The sequence below is a fragment of the Xenopus laevis genome, chromosome 6L (genome assembly GCF_017654675.1).
Source record: "Xenopus laevis strain J_2021 chromosome 6L, Xenopus_laevis_v10.1, whole genome shotgun sequence".
NCBI classification, from domain to species: domain Eukaryota; kingdom Metazoa; phylum Chordata; class Amphibia; order Anura; family Pipidae; genus Xenopus; species Xenopus laevis.
Window position 1 is genome coordinate 82,807,235 of NC_054381.1, and position 19,970 is coordinate 82,827,204.

Genomic DNA, 19,970 nt, shown 5'->3' on the forward strand with positions numbered 1-19,970 from the left:
ACAGACACACTAAACATAAACTTCTGCATAAGTCATTTAGAAGTCATGCATTAGTTTTCTTTTTTCCTAGTTCTTTTTAGGAGTGATATAAATATGCAGTTCCTTTTAAAGAGTTCAAGAGTTGAATATTCCAAGCTCTTTCAAATTTAAAGACACATATGTTGTAATTCACTATGATGTGTTTACTGAACCGTCTCACATCATTTACCTGCAACAGATATCACATATTTGGGTAATGTTTATTTATTCATTCCAATGGATCTTGCAATCCTTAGGCAATAACACACAGTATAAAAATGAGTATTTAAGTATATCTCAAAATGAAAAAAATGTTAATGGATGCAAAAATTTTTTAAATATGAGACCATTTTAAACAGATCATTTGTAAGCATAACTTACTCGTTATTTAGAGGCCCATTTATTAATTTTAGTGGTATTAGAGCTTTTTGAAACCACAAACGAACTATATTTCTCTAAAACCAGGAACGTCATGAAATATTTTAATAGATTCAAATATACCTAATTATGAATTATTAACAAAAAAATATGAATAGCTCTAAAACCTCTAAAAATCTTTTTTTTGGACAGTTACTATAAAAAAAATCCAAGAACCTCTAACAGTTTAAATGGTTAAAAAAAGGTCCAATAGGATATTGGACCTCAACTGTTTTTATTTGGAGACATTTTGTGTTTGTGGTTTTTACAATTAATAAATCTCTTTTTTTAGAGACATTTTTTAAAACATGAATTTTTAGAAAAAAAAATAAGATTTGTGAAAAAAAAAATTAAAATATTATTAAATCAGCCCCTTAGTGTCAACAGAACTAGATAGTAATATCTACAGTACTCCATAAATTTAAATATAAAAGTGCACCCTGTGGTCCAGATGTAGGGGCTGGTTTATGATCATAGGTCTTACATTACACTGTAATAACAACCAATCATACACTTGTTTTGTACAGTCAAAATGCAGGACTCGGTGTGCAAAAAAGTCTGCAATTGGACTGAGCTGCACCTCCTGATACTGCTCTTGGAACCAAGTGCCAGATTTTTGATGCTGCACTCAGTGAGCACTATGGAAAAACAACCCATCAACTTAATACATTTTGCATGAAAAAAAAGCCCATTAACTTAAATGTATTTTCTGCAAAAAAAACACCACAAAATAGCCATTGATGCATTTTGCTATTTTTTTCAAAGTTTGCAAATATTTCTGCAGTTTTACTAATTTGGGACAGATTCTCCAATTACTAACTACAAAACAAAAGAAGGGCCTGTCAATAAAAAGATTGTACTTTTTAAAATTCATGACTATAGTATACTAATACACGACTTATGGTTGAATGTAAATAAAGTTGGTAACACAAAGACTATTTGCAATATGAAAAGTTAAACCTTTGCATGAACAAATTTTCCAAGGTAGAATTGTATTTTTACTGAAAATTTTAAGTTTTTGAGGGTAGTTTCAGTAAGAACTCAAATTTTTTGGGTTAAAAAAACATGAATTTTTCAAGATTTATTATGCTCCAAACTGCTAGAACCTGTCAAGGTCATGTAGAAGTCAATGGCAGAGAACCCTTTAACCATTTGAAGATGTTTTTAGCCTTCATGATTTTCAGGGGTTTTTTTTCTGTGGTTTGAGCTCAAAAACTCAATCAATTTGGGTATTCCAGTTATTACCCCTGATTGCATTCATTCAAGGTTTTTTACATTCGAGTTTTCTCATAAATAAGCAAACATTCAAGTTGTGAGTTTATTCAAGGTAGAAAAAACCTCACAACCTCGACCTCAGATAACTAACCTAACAGTTTAACCACCTATTCTGACAGTGGAATAAAGTTTGCAAATCGTATAGTGAATGTAATTAAACTTCTTACTGTAAAAGTTATGTTTGCTCCAAAAGATTACAACAGCTTCAGGTTGCAATATAATTTTGCAATGCAATAATAGTTTAAGGAAGAATATTACATTGTTAAATGCAATTTTTTATCTTATTTGTGCAAATTGTTTTTCTCTTTGCGACTTTTATTACATTCTACCGTTAAAGCTGTAAATATGGAAACTATAAAGCCATTGAGCATTATTTCATTTGGGGGGGCACCAAAAAAAATAAATAAATATAGGAGAGCACAATTTGATCTACAATGTAAATAGATTACGGTCACACCTTTCTTAAATTGAAATAAAAGCTAAGACATATTGTGCCATGGTGCTGTCAAAACAACATTTGGTCCATATGGGCAATTGTGGAATTTAAATAACGTGAAAATATGTGAGGTGTTTAGCTGAGAGGAAACATCTACAGTTAATTATATAATCTTATTTATCAATTGCCTTCATCTGGTAAAAACAGGATATGTGGACCATATGTAAATGTCCTCTAAATTGAAAGGGATCACACAACTTTTAACAGTCAGTGGATTAATGATGGGTCTAAGGATGGGTCTTTTCTGCAATAATCTGCTGCTCCATCTCTACAGAAGTTAACATCTGTACATATGAACATGTGAACATATTCTTAAATGAATAAGTAATATAAAAATATAACATAAATGATTTTAAATTTATAAAGCAATGACTAAAGCATATTTAAATATCTCTCATGCAGCAAACAAACATTCAAACATTATGACAGATTATACTACTGAATATTATAATTTAGTTGGTATTAGTTTTCTTATTATAGGATATGTATTATTTGGAAGCAATCAATTATAAGTTCAAAGTCATCACGCATTGCATTTTCAATGAGAGATTTCACTAGCTTCAAATTGAGTTTCTGTCTAAGCTGTGAAGCATTGTATGTCAAGTGGTACTAATGTGCGTTACATCTGGTGAGCAGTCTGAAAGACTTTAAATTTAATATATGAGTCAGTTACCAATGGATATACTTAGGTAATGCATTTACACTTCGTAGGAGATCTTTTCAGCTTACCATGTTCTCATGTTACTAGATACAAGCTATGTTATCCTATAGTATATAACTACAACTAAATAGTTACATAGTTACATAGTTAAATTGGGTTGAAAAAAGACAAAGTCCATCAAGTTCAACCCCTCCAAATGAAAACCCAGCATCCATACACACACCCCTCCCTACTTTTAATTAAATTCTATATACCCATACCTATACTAACTATAGAGCTCAGTATCACAATAGCCTTTGATATTGTCTGTCCAAAAAATCATCCAAGCCATTCTTAAAGGCATTAACTGAATCAGCCATCACAACATCACAACCTCACTGTCCTAACTGTGAAGAACCCCCTACTTTGCTTCAAATGAAAGTTATTTTCTTCTAGTCTAAAGGGGTGGCCTCTGGTACAGTGATCCTCTTTATGGGTAAAAAGGTCCCCTGCTATTTGTCTATAATGTCCTCTAATGTACTTGTAAAGTGTAATGTTCCGTCCTCGCAAGCGCCTTTTTTCCAGAGAAAACAACCCCAACCTTGACAGTCTACCCTCATAATTTAAGTCTTCCATCCCTCTAACCAATTTAGTTGCACGTCTCTGCACTCTCTCCAGCTCATTTATATCCCTCTTAAGGACTGAAGTTCAAAACTGCACTGCATACTCCATATGAGGCCTTACCAGGGACCTATAAAGAGGCATAATTATGTTTTCATCCCTTGAGTTAATGCCCTTTTTTATGCAAGACAGAACTTTATTTGCTTTAGTAGCCACAGAATGACACTGCCCAGAATTAGACAACTTGTTATCTACAAAGACTCCTAGATCCTTCTCATTTATGGAAACTCCCAACACACTTGCATTTATATTATTTTTGCCAAAGTGCATAACCTTGAATTTATCAATAGTGATGGGCGAATTTATTCACCAGGCGCAAATTCGCGGCGAATTTGCGCGTTTCACCGCCAGCGAATAAATTCGCGAAAATTTGCGGCAAAAATTCGCGGGCGTCCAAATTTAATTCTTTTGAAAAAACGGTTGCCGGCATCAAAAACGAGACGCCGGCGCCGTTTCGCGAATTTCGCACGAAATTCGAAACGGCGCAAATTCGCCCATCACTATTTATCAACATTGAACCTCATTTTCCAGTTTGCTGCCCAGTTTTCCAGTTTAGACAAATCACTATGGAAGCTATAGTTCTGCTCAATTTAGCATCATCTGCAAAAATAGAAACAGTACTTTCAATGCCCACCTCCAGGTCATTAATAGACAAGTTGAAAAGCAAGGGACCTAGTACAGAACCCTGCGGTACTCCACTAACAACACTGGTCCAATTAGAAAATGTTCCATTTACCACCACTCTTTGTAGTCTATCTTTTAGCCAGTTCTCTATCCAGGTACAAATACTATGTTCCAGACCAATATTCCTTAATTTAACCAGTAACCTTTTGTGTGGCACTGTATCAAATGCTTTAGCAAACTCTAAGTAAATCACATCCACTGCCATCCCAGAATCGAGGTTTCTACTTACCTTCTCATAAAAAGAAATTAAATTAGTATGGCAAGATCTATTACGCATAAAACCATGCTGGCACAAACTCATAGGGGCAAATTCACTAAGATGCAAAGTTGCGCCAGGCGCAACTTTGCCGCACTTCGCCGCACTTCGCCAGGCGTAGTTTCGCCAGGGCCCCCGCAAATTCACTAAAATCCGAAGTTGCGCACAGGGGTAGCGTAAGGTTGCGGAGTTGCGCTAGCGTTGATTCGCTATATAAAGCGAAGTTACGCTAGCGAAGTCTAATTTGCATACGGCGCGAAATTCAAATTTCAATGGAGGAACACGTATCTGCACTACAAATGCCTACAAAACCTTCAAATCAGCAAATAAAAATTTTATTTTGCCCTACACATGTGCCCACTGTCAGGTAAGTTGCCATGAGTCAGGAAATGTAGGGGGGAGGAAGGGGAGCCCCAAAAAATTTTCAATCTTTTTCAGCCATCATGTAGAAAACACGCCAGCGTTTTTGGGACTTAGAAAAAAAATTTACTTTTTTTTAAACAATCCCTATCTACTCTATTGCGCTTCGCCAGGTCTGAGGTGGCGAAGGAAGTCTAGCGTAAAAGGTAGCGTTCAGTACACTGCGCAAGTTAGTGAATTTGCGTAGTTTCGTCGCTAGCGAAAATTCGCCTGGCGTAAGGTTGCGAAGTAACACTAGCGAAACTACGCCAGCGTTCGTTAGTGAATTTGCGCAGTAGCGAAAATGCCAAGCGCTAGCAAATTAACGCTAGCGTTCGGCGCTTCGCGGCTTAGTGAATTTGCCCCATAGTATTATGATTTGCTATGAAGTCCAGTATCTTATCCTTTATTAACCTTCGAAAAGCTTTCCTACCACTGACGTCAGACTAACTGGCCTATAGTTTTGAGGCTGAGAACGGGGTCCTTTTTTGAAGGCACCACATTAGCAATTCGCCAGTCTCTCGGCACTATGCCAGATCTCAATGAATCCTGAAAAATTAAGTAAAGAGGTTTGGCAATCACAGAGCTAAGCTCGCTAATTACCCTGGGATGAATGCCATCTGGCCCCGGACCTTTGTTAATCTTAACATGTTCTAGTCTCTTTTGAATTTCTTCATGTGAGAACCATGCATCATTAGTTGTATTACTAGAATTTGGACTATTAAGAAGGAAACCTTCTCTTACTAGTTCCTCATTTGTGTAGACAGATGAAAAATATGAGTTCAGAATCTGTGCTTTTATTTTGTTTTCATCAACCAGCTGACCCCCCTCTGATAGTAAGGGTTCCACCCCTTCCTGCTTCATTTTTTTACTGTTAACATATTTAAAAAATAATTTTGGATTTTTTTTACTGCTTGCTGCAATATCCTTTTCTATAGCAATTTTAGCTTGCCTTATAGCTTCTTTGCATGATTTATTGGCTTCCTTGTACCTTATAAATGATTTGGCTGTCCCAGCTAACTTGAAAGCCTTAAAAGCATGTCTTTTCTTACCCACCTCAACACCAACGCTTCTATTGAACCAAAAAGGTTTTGCTTTGCAATGACGTTCCTTGCTTAGAAGTGGAATATACTGACAAGTATATTTATTAAGCAGCATTTTAAAGACTGCCCATTTTTGTTCTGTGTTTAACCCTGTGAAAAGCATTTCCCACTTAATATGTTGCAAAGATGCCCTTATACTGTCAAAGTTTGCACATCTGAAATTTAGTGTTTTAGTTACTCCCTTATAGAATTGCTTCTGCAACAGAATCTCAAAGGAGACCATGTTATGATCACTATTCCCTAAATGCTCACCCACACAAATGTTAGAAATTAGTTCAGTATTATTAGTTATTACAAGGTCCAAAAGAGAGTTATTCCTAGTAGGTTGAACGAGCTGAAATAAAAAGCTGTCATTCAGCATATTTACAAACCTGCTAGCTTTTTCTATTTTAGCAACCCCATTACTGTCTTGAAGTCACCCATAGCAACATCTTGACCCAGCTGTGAAGCAGCTTGTATCTGCAAGAGTAGCTGGGCTTCATACTCGATTTTACCTGACAAACTCTGTGCATTTGCCAGCATACAGCGTAGGTTACTACTTTTACTTTTGATATTTGCATTACTTAGTGGAGATATTATATGTTAAGTTAGTATTATTCTGTTTTCCTTGTAACAGAGGGACCTCCTTAGCTGGTAAATTGTACGCCCCCCCTTGCTCCTCCCCCATGACCCCTTACTAACCCCACTGCCCCATCTACCCTAGTTTCCACATAATTCTTTATCTCACCCACCCCCCATTGCCTAGTTTAAACACTCCTCCAACATTCTTTCCCCTAGCACTGTGGACCCCCTTCCATTGAGGTGTAAACCGTCACGATTGTATAGGTTGCACCCCAAGGAAAAATCAGCCCAGTGCTCTAGGAACCCAAACCCTGCCTTCCCACACCAATACTTGAGCCACGCGTTTAGCTCCCTAAACTAAACAAAATTTCAGAAAAGATGACATTGGAATGCTACAGTTATCATATAATTCAGTGTTTTAAGAGACTTTAATATTTCTTATTTTGGATACCGATGGTGTGCATTAGTTTGCAGTGGCCTGCATCAGCACTGACACAGACTTTCCCTGTTCTTCACTTGCATATTATTTTAACCACTCAAAAAGCTAAGGCCTGCCATGCTGTATGACAAGGCAGCAACTCATAAGGTGGCTTAATTAATATTTACTATAAATGTGTACTAAGCATGTGATTTTCAAGACTAAGAGTATTAAGAGTATTTGGTTAATGGCACATCTGGCAGATAAACACCCTATATACCCATATAAATAGCTTTCATCGGTCAGTTAAAAAAAAGCAACAGAGTCAGTGATGGTCATGTGCAAATACAATTGTACTAAGTAGTACCTGTCTATCAGGGAATATCACAGGTGTGAGACTGGTGGGTAGGAACCTGTGTGCTTGGTAACCAGGAGTGCACATGAAATATAAACAAATAAGGAAATGGTAGATTGAAAAACATGTCCATGAAATGATTAGATGTCAGGGTTAGCAGCACTCTGAAACACAGATGCATTATTAGGCCAATTTGAATTTGAGAGTTTTGACCATAAAAAAAAATTGAGAATTCGAATTTTCAATTTGACCCTTAATAAATCTGCCCCTTAATGTTATAGAATGGCTAATTCTAAGCAAGTTTTCATTTGACCTATTTTTTTTTGTAGTTTTCTTCTTTTGACTCTTTTCAACTTTCAAATGGGGGTCAATGACCCCATCTATAAATGAATGCTCTGTAAGCCTGAATTGTTATTTTCTATTCAGGCCCTCTCCTATTCACATTCCAGTCTCTTATAGCAATCAATGCAATTGAAAACAAATTATATAAATTGTGTAAAAATGTATCTCATCATACTAAAGTTCATTTAAAGGTGAAAACCCCCTTTAAGTTCTGAAACCTAATAAAATACTAATAAAAAAAATGTGTTAAAGTTTACACATGTTTGGTAGGGACCTTGTGTTTGATGGCATTTTCTCCTTAAAAGTAAAAAAAAAAGTGCTTCAACCACACAGGCCTACTGCCTAGGAATTATTTTAGACACACATCTTTTTCACTGCACATTCAACATCTGTAACACTTACAACTAAAACACTTCAGTCTCTTATTTTTTGCCACTTTGACTGCTGCAACTTACTTTTTACAACCATTGCATCACATTCCTTTCACAAGACTCATTTATCTAACCACTCAACATCAGCCGCTCAATTATGCATATCTCTTCACTGGCTCACAATCACTCTAGAATCAAATTCAAATTACTAATACTCACATTGAAGCCCTTAACAATGAAACCCCTCCCTATGTTTCAGCTCTGATCTCTTTATCCCTCCCAATGCAAGCTCACCTGAATGTTTTCTTGTCTAGCTCACTATCTAGGTTTTTATCTTGAGAAAATCTAATCCTAACTAGTAAATTGTGAACCTAAATAAATCATAATTAAACAAGTAAATAGTAAACCTGGATAATGTAACCCTTAGAAACTCAAATCATATTAAATTAAACCATATTAAAATGTATTCTGTGGATTTAGAAAACATTCTGTAAATGCTCCCAAGGACAAATAAAAATGATAACTTTAAATATAATAATTTCAATGATTTCATCTTTACAGTTGTCCTGATCTGATGACGATGAAACAGTGGGAAAGCGGTTAACATGCAATCTCAGTGTGCTCCTTTACCAAATGGTTCTAGAATTTATACAACTGGTACAAGTGCTATGGCTTTCCTGAAATATCACATTAATGGGGGGTTATTGTAAGAATACCTGTGTGGCTGGGTCGTCCGCCGCGCCATCGGCGGGGAAGCCCACCGCACCGCTCTTCCCTCTAGCCACGCCAGCGTGTCTTCGCTGGCACCGGCTCCTCTCTAGGGCGCGCGTGGCCTCCTGGTTATTTAAAGGCGCAGGCGCGCTGACGTATGACGTCAGTGGCAAAATTCAAATATTATTTAAAGCCCAGTCTGTCTGTTTGTAATTGCCCATGATAGAACTTGTTCCTGCTTAACCCCTTGATTGACTACCCGGTTTTGACCCTTGCCTGCCTGACGATTCTGATATCCGCCTGCCTCGACCCAGCCTGTCTGACCATCCGCTTGCCTAATCCTCTTGTACCTTTGGCCCAAAAGACTCTGCTTCCAGCTGTGCCCCTTTGCCAGCCAGAACATCTCGCCTTGTACCCCTTGTTAAGTCCAGGTGGCACTCAAGTAAGCTGAAGGCTCCTCCCGAAGCCCAACAGTGGTCACACTAATAGTGAAGCCGAGCCGAGACCAGGGTGCTTGGCACTTGTTCTGGTATTGGGTGCCGGCCGTGACATAATCACGGGCCATGGAGGACGACGTTCATGAAGCTGCTGCTGCCTCTGCTACACCATCTCCTCAAACTTCCACTGAGATGTTGCTCTCTACTTTGCTGCAACGTATGGAGGAGCAAGAGCAAAAGCAGAACTATTTGCTTCAAGGGTTCCACAATCTGACCCGTCAGTTGGGGCCTTCGCAGCAGCCGCCTAATCCTGTTCCTGCACCTCCTGTGGGTTCTTACCCCAATTGGGGTAACTCATCTAAACCTCGTGAACCCAAAATTGTGTTCCCCGAGAAATTCAGTGGGGATCGCACTAAATTTTTCGTCTTTAAAGAGGCATGTTAGTTATACATTCGTTTTTTCCCTCACTCATTCCAATCTGGTGAGGAGAAAGTAAGGTTCGTAATGACCCTGCTTTTGGGTGACCCACAATTTTGGGCCCTAAGGCTGCCTTCCTCTGATCCTGCTCGTTAATTCCCTTGACACTTTCTTTAACAGCATGGCAATTCTTTACGATGACCCAGATCAGGCCCGGACTGACCGTCTGTGAGATCGGGCAATTGCCCGATGGGCTGCCCTCTTCCTTATATAAATGGGCTGCTGGGGCCTTTCCATTATACAAATAGAAGCAATTAGAAATAAAGAATCTGAACATCCGTACTGAAGAGCTTTGCAGTGTGTGTGCAGGAGTTGAAATAATTCCCTCCCTCTTCCTGGGTCCCGAACTGCTGTACATTTACATTATCTTGCAGCAGCCAGCCAATTCTTTCTATTGGTCAGATGACTTACTCACTGACCTATAGGAGAAGATACAATAGGCGCGCCTCTTTTAGAGAGCCTGCAGCCAACGTATCTCTCTGGCTCCGTGGGGACTGGGGCTGTGCGACCGTGCAGGAATCAATTAACCCTTAGCCTGGATCTGAACAGATCTGCACAGAGAGGGAGCGCCTGAGCATAGCAGGCCCAAGCTAAAGACAAAACAGTAAGAACTTGTACCTGACTGTAGTTGGCAGCAAGGAGGAAATGCTCAATAGGAGATGTCTGCCTGATTTTTTTTAATGACAATAACTGTCATTAAAATAGAAGGAAATGTACAAGAGCTCATTGATTTCCCCTCATTTTAATATAATGGTTTCCTAATACAGCACATGCTAGCAATTATTATGTATATCATACTGCTAAGTGTGGTAGAACTACAGCTCTCAGATTCAGCTGGTATGCCAACCTATAATTCATTATTTAATCATTCTGCTTCCAACCCCAATGAATTATCTGTAAATCTATTTGGAGGAACTGCAATATCAGTTAATGTTGACTACCCACAATTAGAGAGTTGTAGTTTTACCAAACAGGACTGGGCCAAGGTAGTTTGGCACCCTATGCAAGAGCTTCAATTAGGCCCCCCCCCTTCAGGCATTACCATTTCCCACCTTACCATGACGATATTTAAATAAAGAAAGCAATAAAAGTATACAATACATTAATGAATGAAAATCTTCATTTATATAAATATGTATATGCAGCCAACCATCATACTGCACATGTACCTGGCAAACAAGCCCACCACACAGAAGCAGCTCTTAAGCTGTAGCACTTGAGGGAGAAGATGAGGAAGGTAAGGCGGGAGGTGGATTCCGTTCTGCCTGGCAGCCCGAGTACCATGTTTATAGAAATAAATTATTGAATAAGCGCAAAAAAAAGAAAAAAAAAAGAAAAGAAAAACTAAAGAAAAAAAAAAATCATCTTTAATGCGCCCCTCAATGATGGCGCCCTAGGCAGCCACTTATTCTGCCTACCCCTAGTTCCGGCCCTGCTACCAAATAAGGTATACCATCCTACTATGAGTTCTGAAATAATCTCTGTGCCATCCTACTATAAGTTCTATGGTATTTATACTGTATATATGAAATAGTCCTCATTTTGTAGCGGCATAGCTAACCTATTTTCTGCACTCAATAGTCCACTTTTCAAAGAATGTTTACAATGATGTCTGTGATTTTAAACTCTCTAGGTTTTTGGTGAATCCTTTATGTTGACCTTGTTATATTCAGAGAAATTTCACACATAGAAAAAACATATCTGCCATAAAGTTTTGCAGGGTCCAATAACTGCATTCTAACTTGAGCTTGGATGCCATGGGTTACTTTTCCTGAGAAAACCTTGTGCATTTTGTGTATAGCATTTGTTAACATTTAAAACCTGTATAACATGCCCGGACGTGGGCTGCTTAGATGTTTTTGCCAGGGCTGCTTTTAACTCCCAGTCTGGCCCTGACCCAGATCGTGCAACTGTTGAACAATAAACCATTTGGGGAGATTTATTGTGGCAGTGGTGCAGATATAGCGAGATTGGTGGACACCCACACGGGAGGTAGCTGCTGGCACTTACCTACAGTACATTATCTCAAACTATGCTTGTTGAGGGAAGCATTCTGCAGGGTCCACATAAAAAAAAAATTCAATTCAAGTTTTGGGAGCTTATAAACTCAGACATTTTAGGTATTCCAGATTTTTTCTGTGATTTCAATCAAAATTATGCAAAAATTAAGATTTTTGATAAATAGGCCTACCTGTGTATATCTGACTAGAATTCATTACAGGATACATATAAGTTGACACGGTATCAGTGGTAAAGTGGATTATGTGGTATAATTATTACATTCTTTATATGCCTTTATACATATGTCTTTATATTCCCTACAAACTCTTTTAAGTATTTTTGCATTTAACTTTTTTAAATATTACTGAAAAAAATGAAAAGAGACAAATACAATATATTCAAATCTGTTTTCAAAGCTCCTAGATGCTATTTTATTGTCATGTCTCTGTCGCTAGCACAAATAATGAAAGAAGATAAAAATTCTATCAGCTTATATGAACAATAAAAGAAAAGTAAATACAAGAAAATTGGTCAGGTTAAAAATATGGCATTATAGAAGGTTTCTCAGTGAACATCATAATCCAGTACCCTGTTGTGAACAGTTGCATGACTTTAGTCAGGCAATGCTAAAAAGGACATAAAACATCTTGTGCTTTTAGATGAACAATGTGTAAAAGCAGATTTAGCTACTGCCTTGCATTATTTCCCTTTTCATAGATATTTAAATGTGTGTATCTCTGGGAAGATATCAGTTTGATCAGCACCCTAAATCCAGAAAAAGTGCTAGGCTCCCTGGTCTCGGCTCCACTTCTGCCTGTAGCAGCCGCCTTTCACTTCGGGAGGAGCCTTCCGCTAATCAGATGCCGCCAGGTCTTAATAAGAGAGGAGCCTAGCAAGAGTTCTGGTTGAGCAAAGGAGCACAATTGTTTACCAAGGATTTTGGATGGAAAGCCACACAACTCGGGAGGAGCCAGCGGAATAGTGTGGTCAGACAGGCTGGGTCGGTACAGGCAGAGTTCAAGCAAGTTCAAACAGGCCAGGTCGGTACAGGCAGAGTTCAAGCAAGGTCAAACAGGCAAGGATCAGGATTGGAGAGTTCAGAATAATCAGGCAGGCCAGGGTCAGGATTACAGAGTTCAAAATAGTCAGGCAAGAAGGCAAGGGTCAAAACCAAAAGATTCACGTAGATATAGCACCCAGGAACTAAGCAAGTTAGACCTAACAATGGGCAACTACTTAAATTCCAAAATCCCTTTAAATGCCTTTTGAATTTTGCTCCAAGCGCAATTACGTCATCACGTTGGTGCATAAAACCCGGAAGTGCACTGGAGACAGAAGGAAGCATGCAACGGGAGTCCCCGCTGGCCACTAGACCACCAGGGTAAGCCACTAGACCACCAGGGTAAGCCACTAGACAACCAGGGTAAACTATTGTTACATTTATTATTAGTAATATTATTAGTACCCTTAGTAGTAATAGCAGTGGTATTGTTTAAATATATATAATACTTTGGGTAAATTTGAAACTGTGACAAATAGTGAAATGTTCAGAAACAAGCAAGAAGTTAGTTGTCTTAGTGGATTTTTGACAGGCTGATAATTGATACTGATACAATTCTTCATTTTTGATCAATGTGTTATCTGTAACAATAATAATAAAGAACCTGACTACAGAACTAGACTACTGGTGGCGATCTATATTATCCTGTCCGGACCTGAAACAGGGATCTGCTGTCTACTAGGCAGGTTGTCATACAGTTCCTCTCTATGAGCTGACAGCTAAATTCTTGGTTCAGTGCTTTGTTGTTCATAAGTTTGTTCAGCTGTCATTCATTTGGCTAAAGATGCTTTGAGTTTACCATTAGCCTCCTTATATAATCCCCAGATCTAAACTAATTTACTGGTTATTGTATATAAACTGCTTTTACCTAGGTGTGATGATTACTGTTTCCTTTTACTTTATTCTAGATCCTGACTCCTGCCTTAGTCCTATGCCTGGTTTTGAACCTAGCTTGATTCTATTTACGAGTTTTCCTTACAATTCTATTATTGGTTATTGGTTTTGACTTGGTTCATCTTACTATTTTTTGTCTGGACTGGGTCATTACCAGAGTTATATGTTTGGCTTGCCCAGTGGAAGTCTTCGGATTCTTGTGCAGTAAGATATGAAGACACCTCAGTAGTTTGGCTTGAACAGGCCTAAAGCCAGAGGTGGCTGCTAAAGGCAGAAAAGCATGCCTACATTAAGGTATTTAATAAAAGATAAACTTCTGCAATTATTCCTCAGTCTGCATGTAAGAGAAGCTGTCAATCACAAACAATTGCCATTCTGTCATGTGATGCATGTATGTATGTATGTATAACATTTTTGTAAAGTCATGCTAACAACCACAGTGCTGTACAATGCATAAAAGTACAATATAAATAAAAGTAGAATATATAAAAGTACACACGGGAAGGCAAGTCAGACAATAAATACAATAAATATACACAGTACACAGAGCTCATATAAGGACACAAAGCTTAAGTGCTATGTGTTAGGAGACACAGTAGGAAGGCGGTCCCTGCCCTGTAGAGCTTACAGTCTAAGTGGGTGGTTGGCTAACATACAGGCAAATATTGGATAGGAAAAAGTGCAAAAGGTAAGGGCAGACTAATGCTCTAGAGAGCATAAGTATCTTAGTAGCAGAGTTTAAGATTGATTGGAGGGGAGAGAGGTGGGAGTTGGGAAGATCACTTAGTAGGAGATTGCAATAGTCTAAACGAGATAGGATAAGGGCATGGATTAGTGTTTTGAATGTTGTTTGTGAAAGAAAGGGGCATATCTTGACTATATTGCAAAGGAAGAAATGGCAGGTTTTGACAATAGTACGAATATGATTAGAGACGGAGAGAGAATGGTTGAAGATGACCCCCAAGCAGTGTGCTGAATTAACAGGGTTAAGGGGCCAGTCAGAAAGAAAGACTGCAAGACACTGCAAATTTTAACAGTTCATTCCTCCTAACAGTGTCTCGGTTAAAACATATATATATATATATATATATATATATATATATATATTTTTTTTTTTTCCTTTCATCCAAAATTCTATCTAGCAATACCACGTTTGACTGTATCTTTTAAACAGGTTTAAATTCCTGTTTTCTTTAAACTTAATTTGTGACTAATTGAAATGCATTGTTGTTTCTAATGGTGTGAAAGAAAATGCATATAATTTATTCCTCTCTGTTGCATGGTCCCATATTTTTAGTCTCATAAGGGTGATAGGTTTCCATCATTGCTCGCTGTGATGTATCCCTAGTTCTTTCACTGAAAGGGTTGGCATACTTTTCTTAATTCCTGTTTTGTACTAAAATTTTACTAAAATGGCATGCTGATTATAAGGCTTTTGATGTTTAGCTGCCTATTCTAGAACATATCAAAACAATGAAAATGCTGTCATAGGCTCTTGGGAATTCCTCTATGAAAATCAAACATGTGCCTGCTTTTCCTGCTGACTATGAATATTTCTACTTTGAATGAGATAACATAACCATTATAATTATACCATAATAACTGAAGGTCACATTTTGATTAATTGCATCAACACAGCACTACATTGAGTAGAGAATAACATTGTATTGGATACAAAGAAGTGAAATGTTAGCATTTTGCTTGTGAGGGTGTTTCTTTTAAATATACTCTCTGATCTCCACAGATTGACTAAATATAATACCCAGTTCAGAGCAGCATGAATCAGTTATTTTTCTCTTCTGGAAAATGCACTTGAATTGCTTAGATTTCAGTTATATTTACAAATCCAAAGAAATAAATAAACATGCTAGTACATTACAGCCATTGAAAAAAAAATATGAAGATTATGCTAATGATGTGCATATGCTCAGTAAATATAAACAGTGTCTCCTGCAGACATTCTATTTCTCTATTTTTACATTCTCTCTTATCCTGAGTTTCTCTCTCTCTCTCTCTCTCTCTCTCTCTCTCTCTCTCTCTCTCTCTCTCTCTCTCTCTCTCTCTCTCTCTCTCTCTCTCTGTCTCCCTGTCTTTCACCTTCTCTGCCTCCCACTGTCTTGACATGTGCTTTATTTGCTGAATATGTTTAATGACTTCCTAGGACTATTGATCCCTAAATTAATACTAAGGAAACATAATTTACACATTCTACTAACACCAATGTGTGTTTCTTCTGACAAATAATATAAGGTAATATTTGATTTTTCTGGACAGTACTCATAAAGACAATTCCATGTTTTGTCTGCTGTATTTTCGAATAATTAGAAAAAGTATCATAATGACAATGAATACATTACACGAGGGGATGCAGTTAATCATTTTCCTAGAATTTAAAAGAACTGCTGTTATACCTGCTATACCTTTCTTATCACTGTAGTACAAGGGGCTTTGGTAAACTCTCAAAGGCCCATATCTTCTAAGAAATGATATTCAATAAGACACGTCTGAGTTCTGAGTTGCATCTTCTTGTCAATTTAAGTAAATATCCTCTTGGGTATTTTCCATAAGTGTGTGTGTCTTAGCACCTGCATTTTAGATGCTACCTATGATTAATAGACACAATAATGAGGTGTGCAGTACTTGTGTTAGCCAGCACATCTGTAATCCCTTCCTGCATACAGTATGTTGTAGTCTTTTTTTTATTGGAAAAACTACTAGCCAAGAATCATGTTGACACTCAGCTACATATGTTGTGTGGTATATGTATTATGGGAACTGACAATCAGAAAAATAAAATGATGGCTGACAAGGAAAGATGCTTAGCCTTAGAGAGCTGGGAATGTTTGTGTAAGACATTTAATACTTTTATCAAATACGTATATGATGGGGGGGTTGGGGGTACAGAAAGAATACCCATCATTAAGTTTATTTTATATATCTGAAGCAAATATGGTGATAGTGCAGTCTACTCTTGTTAATAAATCATAGGAATGTATGCTTGTAATATATAGATATATATATATATATATATATATATATATATATATATATATATATATATATATATATATATATATATTTTATTTTATTTTTCCTACAGGACATATAAATACTCATCAGCTGTGTTTATTGTGGTAGTTACATTGTGGACAGATATACACTAGACTTTGCCACCAAAAGAGGTATTTGGCTTCTTCTTGACATATACATATTTTAGATTTTACATGAAAGGGGATTTTCTCGCAATACACTTCAAGTGTTGTCTAGGCATTTAAGCTCATATTAATATAAAACATTTAGAACAATTAAAAACAATTTAAAACAATTCCTGAATCTGCACTGCATAACATTCCCATATAACAGACCAAAAACCCTTGCCGTATACACAACATAATTCTGCATTTAATTTTAAAAATCAGGAGTAAATATGCATCAACACAGTGTTAAGTGTTAAATTTAAACCATATGTTACTATATGTTGTAGGGAATCGATAAAAAAATGTGAATGCTTTAAATTTGCTTTCATTGTCTGGGTTTTAAGTTTAAATGAATACAATAACTTGATATTGCACAGCCTATTCCGCTTTTAACAACGAGCATGATTTCAAAAAATATGAAATGGTGCATCTGAATTTTTAGAAGTGTCATATATATCAATATATACACACACACATCTGTCCTGGACTTAACCTGCCTCCATTTGGGGGTAAAAGGTAAAGCGTATCCATGTGAAGTTTGCACGCAGTTAGGTCGTATTTGCACAAGAACACTTGCACATTTCCACACAAATAAACCACATCATCACAAATGAAAAGGTGACTCTCTAATAAATGCCTGGCATCTCAGTAGTTAGTTAATATATTTAAAGAAGCCATAGGCTGAAACCTTAATTAAGCAAGTCTTCCCCCCTTCATAGCTCAGCTGTACATGCCACATCACTGTATGTTTATACTCAAGTACATCCAGACAAAAAGGAAAGCTTTCAGCTATTGGACTTGTTAGTTTAGCAAACACATGAAAGAAAAGGTTCTGTGCTGCACACTTGGGATAATGCCATATAGAAAATGCAGTTGACTCCATGCATAGTAACATCTTGCCAAATATAAATGACCCTGCATAGACTGTGCCAGTGCTGCTCTGCAGTGTAGATTATATGCTGGAATAATTAAGTGCTGTTTAATTTAACCTTACCTTGGCTGACTTGCCCTAAACTGCTGTCAACGAACTTATTTTTTGAAGAAAATAGGGGAGTTTGTTACTGCTCCCAGCACAGCTGCTCTCATGTCCTCAGAGAGGCAAGCGACTCCAGCACTGTGCACCTTCAAAACCCTCAGCTTGTCTGCTGTGCTGCTGCAACTCACTGGGGCTGCTTCGATTGGTTACTGATCACTGCCCTGCCTCCGTCTTCTCCTCCTCCAAACTGCTTTCTTAGCAGTCTTTCCACTTTGCTTTTCTTATCCGGTATGATTTTCCCCCCTACAGTATGCCTAAAACAGTGATATGACTCACACTATGGCTTGGAAGAAGCAGACAGGTACACAACAAGACTGTATCCTGCAAGATTCCAGTCAGAACAGCCTTATGGGAGGGGTTTTAGTGCAGGGCATGAGCAGGCAGTAGCTGCAGGGTCCTAAGTAATACAACTGTGTTGCTGGCCGTGGTGCTGAAATACATATATTAAAGGGAACCTCCACCAAAAATTGTTTTTGCACAAAGAAAGAAAATGTCATTATAACAGACAGTGCTTAATACATGAATTCAATTTGTCAATGTTTTTAAGTTATATGCAAAGAGAAATATACCTAAAAGCAGTATTTGTTTATTTCTTTCTGTTTTCTTTCAGGGTTTAGGACCAGTAGTGGAGTGAATATTCATAGCAAGACAGATATTGTTACAACAGTTATTATACTGTCAAGGAATGTGATTTCCTTGTATTGAAACTTCTTATGTCATATCCAATTTCTTACCTCACTTTTCCTAATTATAACCATTCCATGAATAGATCATTTGTTTCTGATTTTTATTGCTTGTTATTCAGTTGCTGCATCAATATTTATATATTTCAAATTATTATTATTATTATTAAATGTATCCAGAATGCTTGGGACCTGGGATTTTCTGGATAATGGATCTTTCCGTAATTTGAATCTTCATAATTTAAGTCTACTAGAAAATCATGTAAATATTAAGTACACCTAATAGGCTGGTTTTGCTTCCAATAAGAACTAATTATATATCAGTTTGGATCAAGTACAAGGTACTGTTTTATTATTACAGAGAAAAGGGAAACAATTTTTAAAAATGTGGATTATTTGGCTAAAATGGAGTTTATGGGAGGCATAATTTTTAGGTGCCAGCACTGCTAACTAAAGAAAGCACTTGCAGTTTAAAATTACTACCTCTGAAGCTGTTTATTCCATCTTTCTATTATCCAGAGTTTATGGGAGACAACCTTTTCGTAACTCAGAGCTTTCTGAATAACAAATTTCTGGGTAACAGATCTCATACCTGTATTATTATTATTAATTACCTTTTAATTTGAACCAGGGGGTTTTGACCTGCTACCCTCAAGCTGAGCTGTAGCTTCCAGTGTCTGAAGGCAGTTTAGGGTATGTTGTGAGTGTTAGTCCAGTAAGAACTGCCGTTCATCCTATATTTAACTTTCCGTTTCCTCGCCACATTATTTTCACATGCAACAGCTATCCCATAACTAAATGACCTACATTGTTCTTTAAGTTTTTCAGCAACACTTGAGTTATCAGTGGCAGCATGTCAGATAATTTGTGTGTGTGTATATGTGTGTGTGTGTGTGTGTGTATATATATATATATATATATATATATATATATATATATATATATATATATATATATATATATATATATATATATACTATATATTTATAGTTAATCAGAAGGACCCGCACTTACTTATTGTAAATACATATCCAACGTTTTGTCCCACATTAGGGCCTTTATCAAGTACCAACTGATCAATGTGGGCCGAAATGTTGGATATGCATTTAAATAAGTTTATTTCACGCTATATGGAGTGCGGGTCCTTCTGATGAACTGTATGCTATATTTGAAAACAATTGTAACAATAGCGCTCTGGACCCCCCCCCACCAGAAAAATATTCACGTCAATTTAAGGAAAAATAAAACAGCGGGTAGGGAGCTTTCAACACAATAGTGTCTGCTTCCTCTGTAGTTGCCAGTGCATATATCATTGTCAGAGAGCATATTCAGTTAGCACTGATATATTGATGGTTACATGATACTTTGATGAGATGCAGTTATGATGAGAGCAGTTATGCAGGAGATATGTGACCATAGGGTTATGTGTGTCCATGCATGGGTATATATAATACATAT

General features: G+C 37.2%; 1 protein-coding gene across 1 annotated transcript in view; it reads right to left on the reverse strand.

Moving 5' to 3' along the window:
* The window catches only part of LOC108705572 (cadherin-18-like), a 385,765-nt gene extending 367,713 nt beyond the window's left edge, over positions 1–18,052 (reverse strand). Inside the window, exon 1 of the mRNA XM_041566239.1 lies at positions 17,788–18,052. The gene's annotated coding sequence lies outside the window, so the exon portion shown is untranslated. The remainder of the gene's footprint in view (positions 1–17,787) is intronic.
* Between the last annotated feature and the right edge of the window lie 1,918 nt (positions 18,053–19,970).